We start from the raw sequence: 21,076 nt of genomic DNA, 5'->3' as shown, positions 1-21,076 counted from the left end.
TTGCATGATTCACCTTGTACCTGCTCACAGGCAAAGACTTAAAGCCACAAAACCAATAATTAAATCAGTGAAGACCTGGACGGAGGAATCAAAATTAAAGCTACAGGCATGTTTTGACTGCACTGATTGGAATATTTTTAAAGATACCTCTGCAGACCTGGATGAACTCACAGATACTGTAACATCATATGTCAGCTTCTGGGAAGACCTATGTGTACCTACAAGGAACTTGCGAATATACAGTAACAACAAACCTTGGTTCACACCTAAACTTAAGCAGCTACGACATTCCAAAGAGGAGGCCTACAGAAAAGGTGATAAAATGCTGTACAATCAGGCCAGAAATGCACTAACAAGGGAGATCAGAGCAGCAAAAAGAAGCTACTCTGAAAAGCTAAAGAATCAGTTTTCAGCAAATGAACCAGCAAACATGTGGAAAACTCTTAAAAATATCACCGGCTATGGCAAACCTCCTTCCCAGGCTGAAGGTAATCAACAACTGGCAGATGACCTGAATGAGTTTTACTGCAGGTTTGAAAGGAAACTACAGCCACCTATCTCCACAACCCCCATCTCAGACACACCAACAACAGCCAAGCCTCCTACAACTGACCCCATTTCATTGGGTTCACAACCCCTAGTGATCACAGAAAAAGAAGTGCAGGACCTATTTCACAGACAAAAGCCAGGAAAAGCTCCAGGCCCAGACAAGATAACTCCTTCTTGCTTAAAAGTCTGTGCTGACCAATTGGCCCCCATCTTCACCCATATTTTCAATAAATCACTAGAGATGTGTTATGTTCCTTCTTGCTTCAAATGCTCTACCATCATCCCAGTGCCAAAGAAGCCCACCATCAAGGAACTGAATGACTACAGACCAGTTGCTCTAACATCTGTAGTCATGAAAATCTTTGAAAGGCTAGTGCTTTCCTACTTGAAAACCATCACGGATCCGCTGTTAGACCCCTTCCAATTTGCATACCGAGCAAATAGATCAACAGATGATGCTGTTAATATGGCTCTGCACTACATCCTACAGCATCTTGAGTCTCCAAAGACCTATGCAAGGGTCCTTTTTGTAGACTTTAGTTCAGCATTCAATACCATCATTCCAGACATTCTTCTAACTAAGCTAAACCAGCTACAGGTACCGGAACAGACTTGTAAGTGGATCACAAGCTTCCTAACAAACAGGAAGCAGCAGGTGAAGCAAAGCAAGATCACATCAAATACCTGTACAATTAGCACAGGGCCCCCCAAGGCTGTGTGCTCTCCCCACTTCTCTTCTCTCTGTATACCAATGACTGCATCTCCAATGATCCAACTGTTAAGCTACTGAAGTTCGCAGATGACACAACAGTGATTGGTCTTATCCGAGACAATGACAAATCCGCATATAGACGAGAGGTCAAATGACTAGCCTTGTGGTGCAACCAAAACAATCTGGAACTGAACACACTCAAAACCATAGAAATGGTGGACTTTAGGAGAAACCCTTCCATACTTCCACCTCTCACAATACTAGACAACACAGTATCAACAGTAGAAACCTTCAAATTTCTAGGTTCTATCATATCGCAAGATCTCAAATGGACAGCTAACATCAAAACATCATTAAAAAAGGACAGCAAAGAATGTTCTTTCTGCGCCAACTCAGTAAGCTCAAACTGCCCAAGGAGCTGCTGATTCAGTTCTACAGAGGAATTATTGAGTCTGTCATTTGCACCTCTACAACTGTCTGGTTCAGTTCTGCAACCCAACAAGAAAAACACAGACTTCAGAGGATAATTAGAACTGCAGAAAAAATAATTGCTACCAACCTGCCTTCCATTGAGGACCTGTATACTGCACGAATCAAGAAGAGGGCCGTGAAAGTATTTACAGACCCCTCGCATCCTGGACATAAACTGTTTCAACTCCTACCCTCAAAACGACGCTATAGAGCACTGCACACCAGAACAACTAGACACAAGAACAGTTTTTTCCCGAAGGCCATCACTCTGCTAAACAAATAATTCCATCAACACTGTCAAACTATTTACTGAATCTGCACTACTATTAATCTTCTCATAGTTCCCATCACCAATCTCTTTCCACTTATGACTGTATGACTATAACTTGTTGCTGGCAATCCTTTTGATTTATATTGATATATTGACCATCAATTGTGTTGTAAATGTTGTACCTTGATGAACGTATCTTTTCTTTTATGTACACTGAGAGCATATGCACCAAGACAAATTCCTTGTGTGTCCAATCACACTTGGCCAATAAAAATTCTATTCTATTCTATTCTATTCCAAACTAATTCCCTGGTTGACTCCTCCTCTCCCTCCCCCACTCCCGGTTCAACCAGACCCTCTCCAACATTGTTCCTCTTTCTTAATCCCTCTTCCCATATTTGCCTGGAAAGGAAAAAGGAAGGAAACAGAAAACAGGAGGATGGACATCTATATTGCTTCATTTTTAAAGGGGGACTAAAACTCCCATCTCCCATTGGAGATGTTAAAGTCATGGTTTTTGGAGTCATGATTCCCCCTAATTGCTCTAATTTTGAAAAAGTCCAATTGGAAAAATTCCTTAGCAATATCTTCTTTGGAATGCATAAAAAGCATGGGAAGTCAGGGCATCTGCAAATCACTATAATTATTAATTGTATAATAAAAAGACCTTCACATACAGGCACATCTTTCTAGTGGATAAGTGAAATGAAAGCATATTCTATCCATGATGATTCACATGAATTTCTCTTCTTTGAAAGAACAATCAAGTTGCTTTTTATTTTTCACAGTGAATGAGAATCGATAAGATGAAATTTGCAGGATAATTTCTTTCTAGCTGGGAGCACACTACAAGGAAACGTGGTAGACTTTTTTGGAGAAGAGATAGAAAAAACAGCAAAAAACAAAAGTAATGGATTTGCCCATTAAGGGCAGAGTTTGAATATTCTTAAAATTTGAATCTGTAAAAGCTCATTTGAGGTTTAAAGAAGACCAAATCATTTAAAAGGTTTAAAAAACACCTTTTCTCCTTCCATGTTCTCAGAGAAGACTATTTATTCTATTTCTTCCAATAGATGATTAAAAAAATGGGGAAAAGTATCTCGGAGTGAATGTTATTCTGTAGGAGAGCGGAAAAAGAGGCTATTGCCTAAGGCATATTCTGAAAGAAACGATATTAAGCATCCCCAGAAGGATGTCTTGCCATTTATATAGTAGATCACTATGTCTCAACTTTAGTGGTATGCTGGCTGGGGAATTCTGGGAGTTGAAGTCTACACATCTTAAAGTTGCTAAGGTTGAGAAAAACTAGTACATGATCTCAGCAAATGTACTGACCCACAGAAACGGGTTAAGAGTATGCATCCCCCTTGTAATTGAAAATGTATTCAGATATTGCTTCATGACCCTTGTCCCCACAATTCCATATTCCCTTGCAGTAGTATCTTAAATGTTTCAATATTTACCCTTTGAAGCCATGAATTTGGCTAGAGAGCCAAAGTGCAGAGAAGTTAACACTTGTGGGGCAAGAGTGGAACTCTACTGAGCACACTCAAAACCGTAGAAATGGTGGTAGACTTTAGGAGAAACCCTTCCATACTTCCACCTCTCACAATACTTGACAACACAGTATCAACAGTAGAAACCTTCAAATTTCTAGGTTCTATCATATCGCAAGATCTCAAATGGACAGCTAACATCAAAACATCATTAAAAAGGACAACAAAGAATGTTCTTTCTGCGCCAACTCAGTAAGCTCAAACTGCCCAAGGAGCTGCTGATTCAGTTCTACAGAGGAATTATTGAGTCTGTCATTTGCACCTCTATAACTGTCTGGTTCGGTTCTGCAACCCAACAAGAAAACACAGACTTCAGAGGATAATTAGAACTGCAGAAAAATAATTGCTACCAACCTGCCTTCCATTGAGGACCTGTATACTGCACGAATCAAGAAGAGGGCCGTGAAAGTATTTACAGACCCCTCGCATCCTGGACATAAACTGTTTCAACTCCTACCCTCAAAACGACGCTACAGAGCACTGCACACCAGAACAACTAGACACAAGAACAGTTTTTTCCCAAACACCATCACTCTGCTAAACAAATAATTCCATCAACACTGTCAAACTATTTACTGAATCTGCACTACTATTAATCTTCTCATAGTTCCCATCACCAATCTCTTTCCACTTATGACTGTATGACTATAACTTGTTGCTGGCAATCCTTATGATTTATATTGATATATTGACCATCAATTGTGTTGTAAATGTTGTACCTTGATGAACGATCTTTCTTTTATGTACACTGAGAGCATATGCACCAAGACAAATTCCTTGTGTGTCCAATCACACTTGGCCAATAAAAATTCTATTCTATTCTATTCTATTCCAAACTAATTCCCTGGTTGACTCCTCCTCTCCCTCCCCCACTCCCGGTTCAACCAGACCCTCTCCAACATTGTTCCTCTTTCTTAATCCTCTTCCCATATTTGCCTGGAAAGGAAAAAGGAAGGAAACAGAAAACAGGAGGATGGACATCTATATTGCTTCATTTTTAAAGGGGGACTAAAACTCCCATCTCCCATTGGAGATGTTAAAGTCATGGTTTTTGGAGTCATGATTCCCCCTAATTGCTCTAATTTTGAAAAAGTCCAATTGGAAAAATTCCTTAGCAATATCTTCTTTGGAATGCATAAAAAGCATGGGAAGTCAGGGCATCTGCAAATCACTATAATTATTAATTGTATAATAAAAAGACCTTCACATACAGGCACATCTTTCTAGTGGATAAGTGAAATGAAAGCATATTCTATCCATGATGATTCACATGAATTTCTCTTCTTTGAAAGAACAATCAAGTTGCTTTTTATTTTTCACAGTGAATGAGAATCGATAAGATGAAATTTGCAGGATAATTTCTTTCTAGCTGGGAGCACACTACAAGGAAACGTGGTAGACTTTTTTGGAGAAGAGATAGAAAAAACAGCAAAAAACAAAAGTAATGGATTTGCCCATTAAGGGCAGAGTTTGAATATTCTTAAAATTTGAATCTGTAAAAGCTCATTTGAGGTTTAAAGAAGACCAAATCATTTAAAAGGTTTAAAAAACACCTTTTCTCCTTCCATGTTCTCAGAGAAGACTATTTATTCTATTTCTTCCAATAGATGATTAAAAAAATGGGGAAAAGTATCTCGGAGTGAATGTTATTCTGTAGGAGAGCGGAAAAAGAGGCTATTGCCTAAGGCATATTCTGAAAGAAACGATATTAAGCATCCCCAGAAGGATGTCTTGCCATTTATATAGTAGATCACTATGTCTCAACTTTAGTGGTATGCTGGCTGGGGAATTCTGGGAGTTGAAGTCTACACATCTTAAAGTTGCTAAGGTTGAGAAAAACTAGTACATGATCTCAGCAAATGTACTGACCCACAGAAACGGGTTAAGAGTATGCATCCCCCTTGTAATTGAAAATGTATTCAGATATTGCTTCATGACCCTTGTCCCCACAATTCCATATTCCCTTGCAGTAGTATCTTAAATGTTTCAATATTTACCCTTTGAAGCCATGAATTTGGCTAGAGAGCCAAAGTGCAGAGAAGTTAACACTTGTGGGGCAAGAGTGGAACTCTACTGAGCGCTTAACCTTAAATCTCCAATTTTTGCTGGACTTGGTAACAAATTACCAATACTTTTTTTTTTTACACTGGAAATAATGTGGAACATTTTCAGTGCCAGTCCAAAACTTGAAGACTTACAGGATTATTCCTGACCTTCCCCACAAACAATTTCTGTTCTTTTATTAGGTAGCATAGAGAGAAGAAAATTGTCTTTGTACATTTTGTATTTTCTCAAGTATGTAGCTATTTTGATTTCATAGAAATTCACATCTCTCTCTCTTTCTCTCTCCCTCTCTCTCTCCCTCCCTCTCTCTCTCTCTCTCTCTCTCTCACACACACACACACACAAACACGCATATGTATGGTGAACCTGTTAAGGGAGACTTTATATGATATGAAAGGTTTTATCCTTTTCTCACAAAGTCATGATTAGGGATGTTCCATTGAAACAAATGTGGAATCATTCAGGAAGATAAAAGCATGCACCTTGTTATATAACACACAGTTAAACTTTGGAATGTACTGCTATGAGATTTATGATCTCTATAAATGTGAACCAAAGGAATTCATGAAAGATGGGACCCTCACTGGCTACAGGTCTTAATGCATTTTTAGTATTTCTTTAAACTACAAGCAGCATATTTGAAATACCAACTGTCAGGCAGCAACAGAAAAGAGCAATATTGGCCTCCTGCTGTAGAGTAAAAAGGGAATGGCCTTTCAGGACTGGAGGTAGAGCTGCTACCAAAGAAACAGTCAAAAAAGGGGACGGGGGTCTGAGCAAGAAAGCAACATGAATAAACATCTCAGAGAATAATAATAATGATAATATCAGAGTTGGAAGGGACCTTGGAGGTCTTCTAGTCCAACCCCCTGCCCAGGCAGGAAAGCCTACACCATTTCAGACAAATGGCTATCCAACATTTTCTTAAAAATTTCCAGTGTTGGAGCATTTACAATTTCTGAAGGCAAGTTGTTCCACTGATTAATTGTTCTAACTGTCATGAAATTTCTCCTTAGTTCTAGGTTGCTTCTCTCCTTGATTAGTTTCCACCCATTGCTTCTTGTTCTACCCTCAGGTGCTTTGGAGAATAGTTTGACTCTCTCTTCTTTGTGGCAACCCCTGAGATATTGGAACACTGCTATCATTTTCTTTATGTACACTGGGAGCATATGCACCAAGACAAATTCCTTGTGTGTCCAATCACACTTGGCCAATAAAAATTCTATTCTATTCTATTCTATTCTATTCTATTCTATTCTATTCTATTCTATTCTATTCTATTCTATTCTATCATGTCTCCCCTAGTCCTTCTTTTCATTAAACTAGGCATACCGAGTTCCTGCAACCGTTCTTCATATGTTTTAGCCTCCAGTCCCCTAATCATCTTCGTTGCTCTTCTCTGCACTCTTTCTAGAGTCTCAACATCCTTTTTACATCGTGGCGACCAAAACTGGATGCAATATTCCAAGTGTGGCCTTACCAAGGCATTATAAAGTGGTATTAACATTTCATGTGATCTTGATTCTATCCCTCTGTTTATGCAGCCCAGAATTGTGTTGGCTTTTTTGGCAGCTGCTGCACACTGCTGGCTCATATCTAAATGGTTGTCCACTAGGACTCCAAGATCCCTCTCACAGTTACTACTATTGAGCAAGGTACCACATATCCGGTACCTGTGCATTTTGTTTTTTTGGCCTAAATGTAGAACCTTACTTTTTTCACTGTTGAATTCATTCTGTTAGATAGTGCCCAATGTTCAAGTCTGTCAAGATCTTTCTGTATCTTGAGCCTATCTTCTGGAGTGTTGGCTATTCCTGCCAGCTGGGTGTCATCTGAAAATTTGATGAGTTCCCCATCTATCCCCTCATCCAAGTCATTGATGAAGATGTTGAAGAGTACTGGGCCTAAAACAGAGCCTTGGGGTACTCCACTGCATACTTCCCTCCATGTGGATGTAGTTCCATTGAGGACTACACGTTGAGTGTGGTTGGTCAGCCAGTTATGAATCCATCTGGTGGTGGTGCTGTCTAACCCACATTTTTCTACTTTATCTAGTAGTAGGTTATGGTCTACTTTATCAAATGCTTTACTGAAGTCCAAGTAAATTATATCGACAGCATTCCTCCGATCCACTAATTTTGTCACTTTGTCAAAGAATGCAATAAGATTAGTCTGGCATGATCTGTTTTTGACAAACCCATGTTGGCTTTTGGTTATTACTTTGTTTGCTTCTAGGTGTTCGATGATTCGTTGCTTGATTATCTTTTCCAGAATCTTCCCTGGTATTGAGGTTAGGCTGATAGGTCTGTAGTTTCCTGGATCTGTTTTTTTCCCCTTTTTTGAAGATGAGAACTACATCAGCTCTTTTCCAGTCTCTGGCAGTTCCCCTGTGCTCCAGGATCTTTGAAAGATATAGTTCAGTGGTTCTGAGATTTCGTCTGCCAGTTCCTTCAGAACCCTGGGGTGTAATCCATCCGGTCCTGGTGATTTGAACTCGTCTAGGGTAGACAGATGTTCACTTACTATTTTTTTCCCTATTACCATTTGATTCCCTACCTTTTCCCTTTCCCTAGAAGCCCCTCCCTAGGTTACACAAGATAAAAGGAAGAGTGGGGAGTGCATTCAGACTTGCAAGATTTGTTTATAGATATACTTGAATCATATTTCCTGGATGATGTCTGCCATGGCTTCTTACACAGGATCTTTTTAATAGGTTGAACCAATGGTGGATTTCTACCGATTCGCCCGGGTTTGGGTGAACCAGTAGTGATGGTGGCGGGAGGCTCCGCCCACCCACCTGGATGTCATCACAAACGCTCTGTGCATATGCAGAAGCGGTAGCGAAGGTAAGTGGAACCCACTACTGGGTTGAACTCAGCAGTTCTAATTAGGTATCTTACCTTCCGTGACATCCTTTGTGGCAGTATCAGTATCAGCTTTGTTGTGATCTTGGCAGTTCCATGGAATTTATATTGAGCATAGCAAAACGGCAAGGTTTCCCACATTGCTAGCATTTTACCTAGTTAATAGGAATGGAATATGTTTGGCATCAAGAGGCTGCCTTTTGAATGCAATGTGTATATTACATCTCTGAGTTACATTCCTCTGGAATAATTCAAGGGGTGGCTTTGGATAGACTTTGCAAAACCCTAGCTTACTGAAATAACACAAATATTAAAAGCAACGAAGACACCTGTTTTGTAGTTAATATATTCACCATTTTAAGATTGCTTTTTGTTCAAGGGCTACCAGTCGACTGACTGATTGATTGATTACATGCCTTCAGATCAAGGTTATCTTGAAGTGATCACCTGGATAGGCATTCTCCAGGATGTTCTATCTCCAAACTCTCCTTTAAATATACCCATTACCACAGTAATTGAGTCCATCCGCCTTGCTGCCAATTATCTTCTCTTTCCTTCCATCTTCCCCAGCATTATAGACTTCTGAAAGTAGCTAAGTTTTTTTTAATAACATATCCAAAATATGAGAAATTGAACTCGAACATTTTAGTTTTCAAGTGAGAACTCAGAGCAACCAGATTACGCATCCAAAGCCAAAATCCAAATGGCCACTAGATGGCAGCAGAGACCTGTCTCCCTTTGCTACAATTCTGCAGCCCACAGTCAGTATGCCTATTTAAATCCTACCTTTCTAAAGCAGGATGACAAAACTAAAATTACATTTTCAGTGAAAGCAGTGAAAATCTTTTACAAGTTTCCAAAAATTGGCTTTTGCAACAAAAATGGGGCCTGAAGCATCACAAATATTTACTGATATAGATACTTTGTTAGAACAGGATAGACTACTGTACTTCAGTATGCTAGAATTGCAAAGTTACCCGTTACCACTGTAACAGGTACAAATAGTGGTGGGGAATATAAGGAATTAGAGACCAACAAATTGGGAAAAACTGGATTATAGATACATGTCTCTCATTCCTTCAAAAGTGGTTTTTTAAAACTCACTGAATGTTTGTGTGAGTGTGTCTTCCAGTCATTGTTGAGTGGACAAATCCTTGCAGTTTTCTTGGAAAGTTATTTGGAAATGATTTGCCCTTGCTTTCTTCTTCCTAGGGCTGAGACTGGTCTAAGGTCACACAACTGACTTCATGCCTAAGGCAGGACTCGAATTCACCATCTACTGATTTCTCGCCTGGGGTTTTTATGCACAATACCAAACTGGCTCTCCATGGAAATTTAGGTCATAATAAATCTATTAAAGTGTAAGACACAATCACATTATTTTGCTTTGAAAGTTACATTGCACTACCAAAGAATATTAGAATGGTTATAGGAAATAAATTTAAAAGAAGCAAAATAGATCCAGTGTGCTAGATAAGAAAATATGAAAATATTGATGGAGAGCACCGACCTTGATAAGATACAAATGCCTTGTTCACAAAGATGATGAGGACATTTTAGCACCCAGAATGTAAAATCTGCCTTCAGTGAAGCCAAATATCAATGCTGAGGCATCAGTAATACCCATTCCAGTCAAGCACAAATCAGAACCAGAATAATTTTAGACTCTATGGCAGTGGTAGTCAACCTGGTCCCTACCGCCCACTAGTGGGCGTTCCAGCTTTCATGGTGGGCGGTAGGGGTTTTGTCCGATACTGAAGCACTTTCCTTTTTTTAAATTTAATTGACTTTTTTTTTAAAAAAATCATAGCATTATTTAAAAACATTTTCATTAGGTTTTCATAAAATTCCCCGTGACAATTTAAATTTCTGAAAATATACTATTTGTATCGCCCGCACATAAGTTTAGTTCACGTTACGTAAGTGAAACTAAATGGTGCTATAGTGTGACCGCAAACAAAAGAGCTTCATCCCCGAATAGCTCTTGCATCTCCCCCCACACCACCCAGCTGTAACAGACAAGCAGAGCTGGTAGCTGGCACCCCCCCAAGCCCAATCCACGATGTGCGAGAGGCATGTGCAGACGACGATACATGGCACATTACTGTGGAATCGGTGGGCGGTTAGAAAATTTTACTACTAACAGAGATACAAAAGTGGGCAGTAGTTATAAAAAGGTTGACTACCCCTGCTCTATGGGATGAGTCAAATTCAGGTTATCATCTTGACTATTTGGTACTTTGTCTCCCCTTTAGTCCTCAGTCCTTCCCCTCTCACTTCTATCTCTCAGCCTTCTCTCGCTTCTACACAATCATCTGAAATGGGTGATCTCAATCCTTTGGACCATGTTTTTTCCCCCAATCACTATGACCTCCCAATTCTAAGTCCAATTGCTTTGCCACATGCAGTTCAGGCAACTGTCCTAGATTCCACCAAGTCTCAATCACAATGTTATAAGAATATTATCAACAGTTTGCTTTCAATAAATTCTTTATGCATAGCTGTTGACCTGTGTATATACCACCAAATGTAGCATCTTTCCTTGCTTGCTTATCAGACAGTGTGTTTCTCAGCTTGTTTATATATTACATATTACAGGTTTATTCCTAAAGCAAAATTTTACCTCTATTCTGGTTTACATTATGTCCGATGTTGGGCTCAATATGACTAAGTAGCAATTAGCTTTCACACATCTGAATACCTTTTTACCTTCTTGTCTTTTGTCAGAAAATAAATGAAAGAAGACTGAAGATGTCAGTTTCACATATTGAAAATATGTGTAATACATGCTGCATTTGTTAGTTTTTAGAGTATCCTGAATTCTCCATGGCACCACATTACCTCCTCTGCTCATTACCTTATAAAGTCTGATCACCTACTGTGGACCGTCCGTGGCTGACAACTAAGATGTGTCACACAGCAGTCAAAAACCTCAAGAGAGTTAAGAAGCAAAACCAGTTTGGGCAAACAGTTTATAATTGAGATATCTTATGCCCAGCTAGTAGAAAATACATAATATTTGGGACTGCAGTCTGAAAAGTTTTTTACTTATTCTTTTTGAGGGGGAATTTATGTAACATGGTGATCAAAGAAAGAAAATTGTAAAAAAGGGAGGGTATCTGTTTTATATAGATATGCTCCCAGTTAATTTCTAACCTAGATTCTGAATCCAAAGGGGATTATGGGCAGGTTCTGGCAAAAATACTCCCTATGAGAATTTGAAGAACTACAGCTAGTAGGAATGAACTGAGACAGAGTTAAGACCCAAGTAACATGGCTAATAGTGTAGGTTTCAGGGAGTTTTAGTTCAGCAATGTCTGGAAGGTCACAGATTCTTCATTCTTTATAATACTAGGTAATATAACTTGAAACTCTTTCTAATTATAAGATGCTGTAGTACATTCAAAGCATACTGCCAGTTTCTGGCCTGATTATAAGTATGATCAAATACCTCTTCATACCAACATTTCAGGATTCTAAATGTCTATGGAGATTCTCAGTCATGCAGGTCATGGTTGTCTCAAAGGTGCTTTTTTAAAGAGGCAACTGGACTTTCTTGTTTTTCTTTGAAGAAGTTTTGCTTCTCATCCAAGAAGCTTCTTCAACTCTGACTAGATGGTGGTGAATGAAAGAATTTATATTCTTTGAATGCAAATGACCAGCTATCTGCAACAAATATAAATCCTTCCATTCTTCATCATTCAGCCAGAACTAAAGAAGTGGGAGGACAAATGTCATTTATAGGCCATCTTCTTGTCTCAGTTTAAAAATAGGGCACATCCTGACAGCAAAGGTATGTGAAAATTTGCCAATTTTCATCACTATTACATTTATTAGTAATGGTATGCTGGATGTTTTCTTCTGCCTTTCCTCGGTCTATTACTAATCAAGTGCCTTTGCTGACTCTGAGCTTTAGCAAGATAGGTGAAAAAGGGATGTTTCCATTTGCTGCCTTCATGAATCGATTCTGAACAGGTATTACAGCAAGGTAAGGGTTCATAGTTTTCAGATTGACTTAATAGAGCATTCTGTTTTTAGTAATAGTAAAAACAGATATACCTATTACTAATCAAGTGCCTTTGCTGACTCTGAGCTTTAGCAAGATAGGTGAAAGAAGACTGAAGATGTCAGTTTCACATATTGAAAATATGTAATACATGCTGCATTTGTTAATTTTAGAGTATCCTGAATTCTCCATGGCACCACATTACCTCCTCTGCTCATTACCTTATAAAGTCTGATCACCTACTGTGGACCGTCCGTGGCTGACAACTAAGATGTGTCACACAGCAGTCAAAAACCTCAAGAGAGTTAAGAAGCAAAACCAGTTTGGGCAAACAGTTTATAATTGAGATATCTTATGCCCAGCTAGTAGAAAATACATAATATTTGGGACTGCAGTCTGAAAAGTTTTTTACTTATTCTTTTTGAGGGGGAATTTATGTAACATGGTGATCAAAGAAAGAAAATTGTAAAAAAGGGAGGGTATCTGTTTTATATAGATATGCTCCCAGTTAATTTCTAACCTAGATTCTGAATCCAAAGGGGATTATGGGCAGGTTCTGGCAAAAATACTCCCTATGAGAATTTGAAGAACTACAGCTAGTAGGAATGAACTGAGACAGAGTTAAGACCCAAGTAACATGGCTAATAGTGTAGGTTTCAGGGAGTTTTAGTTCAGCAATGTCTGGAAGGTCACAGATTCTTCATTCTTTATAATACTAGGTAATATAACTTGAAACTCTTTCTAATTATAAGATGCTGTAGTACATTCAAAGCATACTGCCAGTTTCTGGCCTGATTATAAGTATGATCAAATACCTCTTCATACCAACATTTCAGGATTCTAAATGTCTATGGAGATTCTCAGTCATGCAGGTCATGGTTGTCTCAAAGGTGCTTTTTTAAAGAGGCAACTGGACTTTCTTGTTTTTCTTTGAAGAAGTTTTGCTTCTCATCCAAGAAGCTTCTTCAACTCTGACTAGATGGTGGTGAATGAAAGAATTTATATTCTTTGAATGCAAATGACCAGCTATCTGCAACAAATATAAATCCTTCCATTCTTCATCATTCAGCCAGAACTAAAGAAGTGGGAGGACAAATGTCATTTATAGGCCATCTTCTTGTCTCAGTTTAAAAATAGGGCACATCCTGACAGCAAAGGTATGTGAAAATTTGCCAATTTTCATCACTATTACATTTATTAGTAATGGTATGCTGGATGTTTTCTTCTGCCTTTCCTCGGTCTATTACTAATCAAGTGCCTTTGCTGACTCTGAGCTTTAGCAAGATAGGTGAAAAAGGGATGTTTCCATTTGCTGCCTTCATGAATCGATTCTGAACAGGTATTACAGCAAGGTAAGGGTTCATAGTTTTCAGATTGACTTAATAGAGCATTCTGTTTTTAGTAATAGTAAAAACAGATATACCTATTACTAATGGGCAAAGGCCAAAACGAATACCCATTTATGTAATAGTTGCCGTCCTTTAATCCTGTGAAATACAATTATGTCTTGAACTAATAGGATTTTTATTTCACCTCCCAGATAATTTACTGGAAGAGCATTTGTGAGTAGAACTCTTTAGCATTTATAGTATTACCAAAGATTATGGAGTAGTTGAACATAATGATAGGAATAGAAGATTTTGCTTGTATATGTAATTATTTTAACTATACAATAAGTCATATATGGACAAAGTACATTGCAGGAAAATCAAGCTGAATATTTCTCAAGTGTTTAGGGAAGAGAGAAATGAGACACAAGTTTTTTTATAAGTACAAAACAATGAAAAGATACACAAGAATAGTGCCTGTTGCAGTGGTTTTTAGTTCATTTTCTCTACTAAGATTAATGATCTTAAATGCAATAATTTAAGAAACAAGGAGTGGAATCAGCATCATTTGAAAAAAAGAACTGATGTGTGGAAATTCTCTCTGTCTCTCTCCACCAAAAAGAAATATCTCTTCTTCTTCCCCCTCCAACAGACATAGCAGGATCTACAAAATATTGAATATCAGTCAGCCCTACTTCACATTCAATGACATCATCAGGAAACAAGCCAGTGGGGAAATCTAAATTTTTTTACTACTCATTCTCATTAAAAAAGGGCAACAAAGAATGTTCTTTCTGCACCAACTCAGTAAGCTCAAACTGCCCAAGGAGCTGCTGATCCAGTTCTACAGAGGAATTATTGAGTCTGTCATTTGCACCTCTATAACTGTCTGGTTCGGTTCTGCAACCCAACAAGAAAAACACAGACTTCAGAGGATAATTAGAACTGCAGAAAAAATAATTGCTACCAACTTGCCTTCCATTGAGGACCTGTATACTGCACGAATCATGAAGAGGGCCGTGAAAATATTTGCAGATCCCTCGCATCCTGGACATAAACTGTTTCAACTCCTACCCTCAAAACGACGCTATAGAGCACTGCACACCAGAACAACTAGACACAAGAACAGTTTTTTCCCGAAGGCCATCACTCTGCTAAACAAATAATTCCCTCAACACTGTCAGACTATTTACTGAATCTGCACTACTATTAATCGTTTCATAGTTCCCATCACCAATCTCTTTCCACTTATAACTGTATGGCTATAACTTGTTGCTGGCAATCCTTATGATTTATATTGATATATTGACCATCAATTGTGTTGTAAATGTTGTATTGATGAACGTATCTTTTCTTTTATGTACACTGAGAGCACATGCACCAAGACAAATTCCTTGTGTGTCCAATCACACTTGGCCAATAAAAAAAAATTCTATTCTGTGGGCGTGGCTTGGTGGGCGTAGTGTGGCTTGGTGAACGTGGCAGTAAAATCTCCATTCCTACCCCACTCCAGGGGAAGGATACTGCAAAATCCCCATTCCCTCCCCACTCCTGGAGGAATGATATTGCAAAATCTCCATTTCCACCCCACTCTGGGGCCAGCCAGAGGTAGTATTTTCCAGTCCTCCGAACTACTCAAAAATTTTGCTACCGGTTCTCCAGAACCTGTCAGAACCTGTTGGATTTCACCCCTGAAACAAACCTGCGTAGAGATTTCACTTCCACTTTATGGATGGGTTATAGCATAACTTCCATGGAGAAAAATCTAGAATTCAGAGTAGCCTTTCCACTTGAGTAGAATTTAGGTAGTGGGACTGGATCTTGTCTGGAATGGAAGCTACCATTCATCAAAGAATGCTACTAATAATCAGAATAGAAAATATTGTAATTAGGGGTCTTTCTTGGTACTCCAAATGATCAACCTGAGAAGCCTCTGGAAGTATATAATCAGAGAATCATCATAGGGTTAGAAGGGATCTTACAGGCAAATATTAGTAAATAAAGTTCATCTTCTCTATTTACTATGATTTTGAAGTGAAATATCATTTCTTGTGGCAGGAAATTAATTTAAACATAAAAATGACATGTGAACAATTGAGTACATATTTAATTTGCAGCACTATTTTTTTTTAAAAAAAGTTCAGAGTTATTGGGAACGGTACATAAATTATGTCTGATTTGGGGATTGGAAATTAATATGAGTGAACAGTAAAGGAAAATGTTATGTTCAGTCTTGAAAAAAATCAGTTGGAGAAATGGAACATGATGCTGCTCTGGTCTCTGTGCACTAAAGAAAGCAAAAGTAAAAACCAGCATTAGATGAATTAGCCGTAAACTAGTAATCAGGTAGAAGCTGGTAGAAATAATCATAATCTGATTATGCGATTTAACTCAAACCCCAAATGAATCATATAAAACTTCTGGATCATTTTCTAAGACTTACATAAGGCATTTCAAGATGTATCATGTCCATTTTTGACTAAGGATTGGTTGTGCCCAAAGCAATAAAAACATGGAATGGGACAACTTGCTGCAGCCAACTAGCTATATAGTGAACTCACAATGATCAACTCGCTATGGTCAATTCGCTGTGGGGCAACTCACCGTGGGACAATTTAACAATTCAATTTAATTATTGAAAATAAATTAAAAAATATTTTATCTTTTGTCATTCACATTTCATTCTGTCCTTCCTTTTGCACCATTTCTTTATTGATTCTATGCCAACATTTCTTTGATATTAGAGTAACTCTTGTCCTGTAGTGAGTTGTCCTGTGCAGTGGTGGGATTCAAGTAATTTAACAACCGGTTCTCTGCCCTAATGATTTCTTCCAACAACCATTTTGCCAAACTGCTCAGAAAGTTAACAACCGGTTCTCCCGAAGTGGTGCGAACTGGTTGAATCCCACCATTGGTCCTGTGGCAAGTTGACTATGGCTACTTGGCTGTGGCGAGTTAGCCATGATGTTGTGTAAATGGTGTTGTACTCCAACCTGATCCTTTTCTTAAAAGAAAAGTTTTAAACAAACTCTTTTTTGGCAATGTACTTAATTTACTGGATACAGTTTGCTGACTCCAGATACTCCGTTAGCAGAGGAAAATTTCATGTTTAAATATATTCAAAAATACTCACAAATAGTCTTCTTTTTGTCCATGTTTTTAAAATGTGCTTTTTGGCAATGTTTCAATTGTTAATGACGCAGCTTTCACTGATGATTTGTTCATTAATGCTGTTTCCCAGATCTTTTAATCCTTCAGCTATTTGGCATCAATTAAGAAGTAAGGATTTACTAGAAAATGATTTTTACAAATGGTAACAGTGTCCTGCAATAATAATTATGTTTCTCAGAAACATAAGTCTTAAGCTGAATCCAAAAGGATTATTTTATAGTGACTTACAGATATAATATTAATTCCAATTAATGCAATGCATAGAGATATTAATACTTAAAACGGCCGAACATTCAATTAAATGATCCATCCTGCTTAGAACTATATACAGAGGCTATTGCTCTAACATCTGTAGTTATGAAGACCTTTGAAAGACTAGTGCTCAGCCACCTGAAAACCATCATGGATCCACTGTTAGACCCCTTACAATTTGCCTACTGAGGAAATAGATCCACAGATGATGCTGTTAATATGACATTGCACTACATCCTACAACATCTTGAATCTCCAAAGACCTATGCAAGGGTTCTCTTTGTAGACTTCAGCTCAGCTTTCAATACCATCATTCCAGATATTCTTCTAACTAAATTAAATCAGCTAGCTGTACCTGACCACACTTGTAAATAGATCATAAGCTTCCTAACAAACAGGAAGCAGCAGGTGAAGCTAGGCAAAATCACTTCAGATATCTGCACAATTAGCAGAGGACCCCCCAAGGCTGCGTGCTCTCTCCACTTCTCTTCTCTCTCTATACCAATGACTGCATTTCAAAAGATCCATCTGTTAAAATACTGAAGTTTGCAGATGATACAACAGTGTTTAGTCTCATTCAAGACAATGATGAATCTGCATACAGACAGGAGGTTGAACAACTAGCCTTTTTTTTTTTTTACATTTATATCCCGCCCTTCTCCAAAGACTCAGGGTGGCTTACATTGTGTAAGGCAATGTAAGGCAATGTAAGGCCTTGTGGTGCAACCAGAACAATCTTGAACTAAATGCACTCAAAACCATAGAAATGGTAGTGGATTTTAGAAGATAACCTTCTATACTACCACCTCTTACAATACTACACAACACAGTATCACAGTAGAGTCCTTCAAGTTTCTAGGTTCTATCATATCTCAAGACTTAAAATGGATACCTAATATCAAAAACGTCATCAAAAAAGCACAACAAAGAATGTTCTTTCTGCGCCAACTTAGAAAGCTCAAACTGCCCAAAGAGCTGCTGATTCAGTTCTACAGAGTAATTATTGAGTCTGTCATCTGCACCTCCATAACTGTATGGTTTGCCTCTGCAACTAAACAAGACAAACACTGACTTCAACGGATAATTAGAACTGCAGAAAAAACAATTTTTACCAACCTGCCTTCCATTGAGGATCTGTATACTTCACGAGTCAAAAAGAGGGCTGTGAAAATATCTACAGATCCCTCACATCCTGGACATAAATCATTTCAACTTCTACCCTCAAAACCACACTATAGGGCACTGCACACCAGAACAACTAGACACAAGGACATTTTTTCCTGAATGCCATCACTTTGCTTAATAACTAATTCCCACAACACTATCAAATGATTTACTAAGACTGCATTACTATTATTCTTCTCTTCCTTACTAATATCTATCTCTTCCCACTTATTACTATAACCATGTTGCTTGTATCTTTCAATTTATATTATTTTTATTTGTTTCCTAGTACGATTTGATAGCTTATTAGTAACCTTGGCTATCACTAAGTGTTGTATCTTTTTTTTCGGGATGAATACATTTTATTCTCCTTATGTACACTGAGAGCATGTACACCAAAGACAGATTCCTTGTGTGTCCAGTTAATTCTATTCTATTCTATTCTATTCTATTCTATTCTATTCTATTCTATTCTATTCTATTTATGGTTCTCCAGAGCATTAACAACTTTGCACTTTCCAGATGTGTGGGCCCTATAACTGTAGAATCCCAAGCCAGTAGGCTTCCTAGAATTCTGGGAATTGTATCCCGACACATCTGGAGATCAACACTTTGTGGAAGATTTCTCTTCATAAAAGAGCAGCTTGATGCCACACGGAGTCAGCCTCTGTTTGTGGCCTAAAGCCAACATTTTAGTGGTTTGGCAGGTTGGATGGATATGGTTTAATATAAAAAAATCTGGCAATACTTAAACATTCATCTCAGAACTTAAAATACCTAAAGCATATTTTGGGCTATGTCCAGTGGTGAGATTATTATTATTAAATAATTAATAATATGATTATTTGATTATTATTATTAAATAATTTAATAACCGGTTCTTTGCCCTAATGATTTCTTCCAACAACCAGTTCACCAAACTGCTCAGAAAGTTAACAACCGGTTCTCCCGAAGTGGCGCGAACTGGCTGAATCCCACCACTGGCTATGTCACTTTAGACTGAAGGTTGCAGGGAAGAAAGGTTATATGTGTTAAAGTGCACGGCATGTAAAAATTTCTTTAGGAAAAAGAGTAAACTAATTCATCCAGTGTGTTTACAGATAGTCCTTGACTTACAACTACAATTGAGTCCAAAATTTCTGTTGCTAAGCAGGACAATTAAGTGATTTTTTCCTCATTTTATGACATATTTTTTGCCACTGAAATTGTGAAGCTAGTAATGTGGCTGTTAAGTGAATCTGGCTTTTTCATTGACTTTACTTCTCAGAAGTTCACAAAAGATCATTTGACTCTTGGACATAGCAGCCATGAAAAATATGAGCCAGTTGCAAATATTGGAATTTTGATCACGTGACCATTGGGGATGCTACAAAGGTCATAAGTGTGAAAAATGGTCATAGGTCACTTTTTTCAATACCGTTGTAACTTCAAGTGTTCACTAAACAACTGGCTGTAAGTTGAAAACTACCTGTATATATGTGTATTTGGGGAGAAAAGTATTCCTTTCACATACATGGAAAAGTATATTGCATAACAAAGGATTTTTATATGGGAAAAGATTCATGGAGAACCATAAGTTGTATAGCTGAAAGGTGTTTCATGCCCTGATAGTTACAGTATTTGTGCCTCTAATGTCAGAAATGGATTTGGAAGCATATCCAAGCTACAACTTAGTATTTTAGGATGTGTATAAGGAAAAATATATCGGATTGAGAAAGAATGATCACTGCTATTTTATTTTCCTGTAGGAAAAAGCTGATGCACTGTTATTATTATTATTTTTCTAGTTCAAGTTCTATAATGGTATGATGGATATTAGAATTGTGTGATGATGATGGATGAAATCCAGTTTTGGTGCTATACTTCAAACCACAAAATGTCCTGGAATGACCCTGACTGTTCATTTTTTATTTTTTTTTTGAGAACGAATTGAATTTTTACCAAGAGAGTTGCATGTGCTATAGGGGACAGCCATTAACAAGCTAGTTTTATTCATGTATAAATCAATACTTCATTCAGCCTATGCTGTAAGTGGAATATGTTGATGCAATGATTAGCTAAAATTATATATTTTCATCAGGTTCAACTCCACTGCTCCCATGAATCAAACTACTTTGGCAGAGGAAGAGAAAAAGGATCAAATGTTCTAACAGACCTTTCTTAGACTTTCTGGTTAATTAAGTTCAATTATCAACAACAAATAACATGCATTAATTGGGTGTTCAGTCTTCCATAACTGAACAAGCATCAGGTACATGTCAGAAGAATGTACAAAAATGGAGGGACAGCACCTACAAAAATTGCCTCTTTGAAAACGTCATTAGTAAACCTGGTGTTTACAAGCCAAAGTATTGTCTTCCTCAAGGAATGCCTGGCTGACTTGGTGAAGATATGAAAGAAGTGTTAAAAGGAGGGTGGGAGGAGAATGAGCCATTAAGAACTGACTTGGAAAAGATCTTACACCAGAGCTATGCTATGCTGGCTGGAGAATTCTGAGATTTGAAGTCCACAAAGTTAAAGCTGCCAAGTTTGAAGACCTCTGTCTTACAAAGTCCAAAGATTAAAGCAAGTATGAGAAAAAAACTCAAAATAATCCTGCCCTGGTTTTGTATAATATAAGATGTTTTACTAGAAGAGTACTCAAATCTTCTGCTCGAAATAAAATTCC

The sequence above is a fragment of the Ahaetulla prasina genome, chromosome 1, assembly GCF_028640845.1.
Source record: "Ahaetulla prasina isolate Xishuangbanna chromosome 1, ASM2864084v1, whole genome shotgun sequence".
Taxonomy (NCBI): Eukaryota; Metazoa; Chordata; class Lepidosauria; order Squamata; family Colubridae; genus Ahaetulla; species Ahaetulla prasina.
The sequence above is the reverse complement of the archived record's forward strand: the minus strand, read 5'-3'. Positions refer to the sequence as shown.